The following is a 4,511-nucleotide window of genomic DNA, read 5'->3' as shown; positions in this document are numbered from 1 at the left end:
GATTGACTATTTAGTACTTTTGAAAAGTTGTGTGTCACCAATTATATCAGTTTTTGCTTCACCAAGAAGGTTTTTATTTTACCTTCATTTTTGAAGGATAGTTTTGCTGGACATAGAATTCCAGGGTGACAATTTTATTTTCAACACTTCAAGTTGCGCCACTGCCCTCAGGCCTTCATTTTTTCTATAAGGCAGTCAACTAGTAAAGGGATTGCTGTTTCCCTGGATGTGATCAATTATTTTCCTTTTGAAGCTTTCAGGATTTTTTTTTCCTTTTTCTTTGGAGGCGGGTGAGTATTTTGATTATGGTGTGGCTATGTGTGGATCCCTTTCTGTTTATCTTGCACTGAGATTGTCATGCTGTTTGCGTCTATAGGTTAATATTTTATAAAATTTAAAATTCTGTTAGCTATTACCTCTTTAAATAGTTCCTTTTTCACTTCTCTCTCTTCTTATTTGACTCTCTCTCTCTCTCTCTCTCTCTATATATATATATATATACACACACCCCCACATTGATGGTCTTGCCGACCTCAGATGCTTTCATTTTTCATTATTTTTTTCCTCTTGACATAGATCATATCTATTGATTTATTTTCCAGTTAATTGGTTCCATCTTCTCTGCATCACATCTGCCATTCAGTAACAATTGCTTTTTTAATTTCAGTTGTATTTTTGTAAATACAAGATTGCCATTTGGTCCTATTGTTATACTTTGAATTTCTTCATTGAAAATCTCTGTATTGGGTCAGTGTCTGGATTTTTTCTTTTGTGCTTGGTTTCCTTGATATTATTAAATCTATTGTAATATCTTTGAAGTTTTTGCTAAAAGCTATCTGGGCTACTGTAGGATACTATTTGCACTAGGCAATACAGAAGAGATTCAGAAATAATGCATGGGTCACACCAGTATAGATAGATCATGAAGATTAGGAAGAACCAATAAAGAAAAGTGAAAAAGAACATATGACACATGAGTCCTTTATCCTGATGACCATACTGGAATTTTTCAGAATGCGATGCAGATTAATCTCACCAAATGATATGGTTAGGTTAAGCAAAATTAGCACTGAAAACTGACAATGAACTTGAAAGGAATGATTGGTGGAACAAAAGACTAATTGGAGTTGTTTATAATGTAAATGAGAGATAAAATTTGAAGCATTCATATTTATGAGAAATTTTTTTCAAAATTTTTTTCCTACAAGGATAGAGGAGATATTGAATCCAAGAGGATTATAGCTATTATCCCACAAGTGATCCGTCATTTTTGATCAAATTGAATTTAATTTGTTCCATTTTCACTATATTTATAAAATACCAATTTCATTTCATCAACTCTTCATTTCATATGCCCCAGATATTCTTGGGATATGAGTATCATAGACAAAACTGAGATTAGATCTACCCCATTGGTAATTTATATGTTACATTGGGAATAATACAATAATAATTACATATTTTCATGGTTACAATTCCTACTATTTACATATTAGAGAGCTAAAATATGTTATCTAATATTTATAATAAACATAGTTAATTATGATTTTATTAATTGTGAAATTATTTACACCAAGTCTGTTTTTTAACCTAAATTGGAATCATGAAATAGCCGTAAGTAGTCTATTTCCAAAATAGCTTACAATTGCTTACTATTTTGAGAATCCTTTGTATTTCAAGGAGACTGCATCATTTAATGGCACATTCAAGCCCAAGAGTCACTCACAAATACAATATTCTCTGTTGTCACAATGAGAATACATACCAGGCCCTTCATAAAATTTAAAAACTCTGTGAATTATTTCCCAAGTTTGATTATACTTGTTGATAAATATTGACTTTTGTCATAACATGGTCTCTGTTATTCTTTTAAATAAAATTTAAATCCTTTACCTTTTTCTTAATATGTTGTAAATAAAATGAGTTAGTAAAATATTTTAGAATGAAATCTTCATGGTTTTTTTCAGTTCACTTAGAGACTTTGTTATATGCCTAATGTGTAGTTTCCATTTCTGAATGAATAATATATAGCTTCAAAAGTTAATTCTTCTCTCTCTTGCAAATTCAAACAAATTAATGAAAGAAAGAAAATGGTATAAAATTTGAAAAACAAAAACTTTTGGGGGATCTCCCAGTGAATTATATTATCTGCCTGCTCTACTCTTTCTAGAATAATCTAAACAAATTAAATCAGGTAGCTCAAAGGTTCCTCTGCTCTAATGTTTGACTTCCATTCTGGCACAATGACACTGGACTCTCCACAGATTTCTAAATTGCTTTATTGTGTAATTTGGGAGGACTAGAGGAATAGAATGTACAATCAGAGGCAGCTGGTCGAAACAGGTGTTGCAGAAAATTATAATCCTACTTTGATTAATCCTGTTTTTTACAGCCGCCCTCTAGTTATGCATGACAGGTATCCAAATAATCAAACACACAGTCTTCATTGCAACAATCTGAGTTATTGTCAGGAGAAACATCAGGAATTACTGAAGCATTGATGCCAAAATAATGCGTGTTTCATGAAATAGTCTTTTGTTATTCCAATATTCCTTCCTTTTTCTGGGGGAAAAATATAAGTGAGGGTGTGTGTGTGTGTGTGATCGTCATCATAAAGTGCGCATTTTTCTATTATAAGGGTGGTTTTAAATAGCCCCCAACCTTAAAATTTGCCTTTTCAAAATAATTTTTAGATGCAGCTTTGTGTTAACAGACGTATGGTAATTGTTTCATGTAGCATCTGGAATTATTAACGCATCTGTAACAAGGCATATACAAGCTTCAGAATAGGCGTGCACTTGGTAGAACACTGTAGCATTTTCATTTGCATGTCAGTAGCCCGTTAAAGCATCTCTTCTGATCTGCTTATTCTTTCTCAACATGTAGCAATCACCACCCAGAGTCAAACACAGCTCGGTGGAGCTGTCCAACATTGAGCCTGGCAAGTGACTTTGCAGGGTCTGACACTAGTCTTTTCAGAAGAGCTAAGGCAGGAAAAATTGCCTTGTCTCATTTTGTAGATAAACTTCAGTTAATTATATGAATAATTTTGGGGATAAAAAGTGAAGAGCTAAAGTAAAAACAAACCATTGTATAGTTATGGGACTTAAATAGTGAAATATCATAGTCAAATATAAACCTTTCACCCACTTTTCCAAAGAAATGACCGTGACCTACAATGATCTGCTCCCATCACTTCACCCCTCTATTATCCGTAGATACAATTCATTTGCCTCCTCCATCGTGCTTCCCTCCAGACACACAGATCTTCTTGCTATTCTTCTGGTAATTTATCTTTTTGCGGATATCCACGTGACTTATTCTCTCATCTCAAACATGTCTTGGTGCAAATGTCCCCTTCATGGTTAAGTATGTCCTTAACTTCCCTATTTAACATTACGACAAGCAGCACTTTTCTACTCCTTTAAATATTTTCATATTTGCTGCCCTGAAAAAATATTTAGATTTATAGAAAAGCCGTAAAGGTAGTACTTAGACTTCATGCGCACCTATCAGCCATCTTTTACCAATCTTAACATTGTATCTAACCGGCTCACTTTCCAAACTGAAGAAGTAATACAGGCACTATACTAATTTAATATGATACTATTAAGTAAGCAATGTCTTTACTCAGATGTCTCCAGTTTTTCTACCAATGTCTTTTCAGACATGTCTCTGGTCAAAGGTACCATGTATGTTTAATTGTGACCCTTTATTTTTCTTTTCTCTGCGATATTTCCTCAGTTTTTCCGTGTTTTCTGAGGCCTTCAAGAATATTGAGAAAGTATTTTGCACACTGTCTGTGGGGTTATGGATTTTTTTGTAAGAAGAGGAAAAAAATCATCTACATTTATAATTTACATTTCTTTTATAATTTCTGATTTTCTTTTTTATTAAGCTTTAATTAAAAGCATAACTGTATACATTTATGGGGTACAGTATGATGACTTGATATACAATGTGGAATGCTTAAATAATTTAGATTTCTTCTGTGAAGAATTGTCTCTCTTTCCTTTTTTATTTATTTAATTCATATATATCAACATGCACTCATGGACATTGAGTATAAATATATTACCATTATTTATTTTGTTGATCAAATTATTCCAGATTTGGCCACTGGGAGGTGTTTTACATTCACTATTTTATTCTTTTGAAATGCCCTCTTTTTTTAAAAAGAACTTCTTACTTACTGATAGGATATGACCTCAGGCTTACATTATATTTACCCTCACACAGTATTAGATTCAACCACTTCTCAAAAAAAATCACTGATTCTAGTTCTAAGTGGCAAGACCTAGAAAATACATAATGTCTACTAATCAATTAATACTCACCCACACACATCTGTATTTATTGCTGTGTAGATGTCTCTGTACATATATTAAACATTAGATTTTGTTGCTATTTCTGATTTTAGTACAGCCAGCACTAGAGGTTTCCATTTGATTGTTTTACACTTTCTTGAAAGGTAAAAAACCTGACTTCTATTAATTTCAGTTTATGTCCCC

This window comes from Otolemur garnettii, unplaced genomic scaffold (assembly GCF_000181295.1).
Source record: "Otolemur garnettii isolate 467f Iridium unplaced genomic scaffold, OtoGar3 scaffold00052, whole genome shotgun sequence".
NCBI lineage: Eukaryota > Metazoa > Chordata > Mammalia > Primates > Galagidae > Otolemur > Otolemur garnettii.
Note: the sequence above shows the minus strand (reverse complement) of the source record.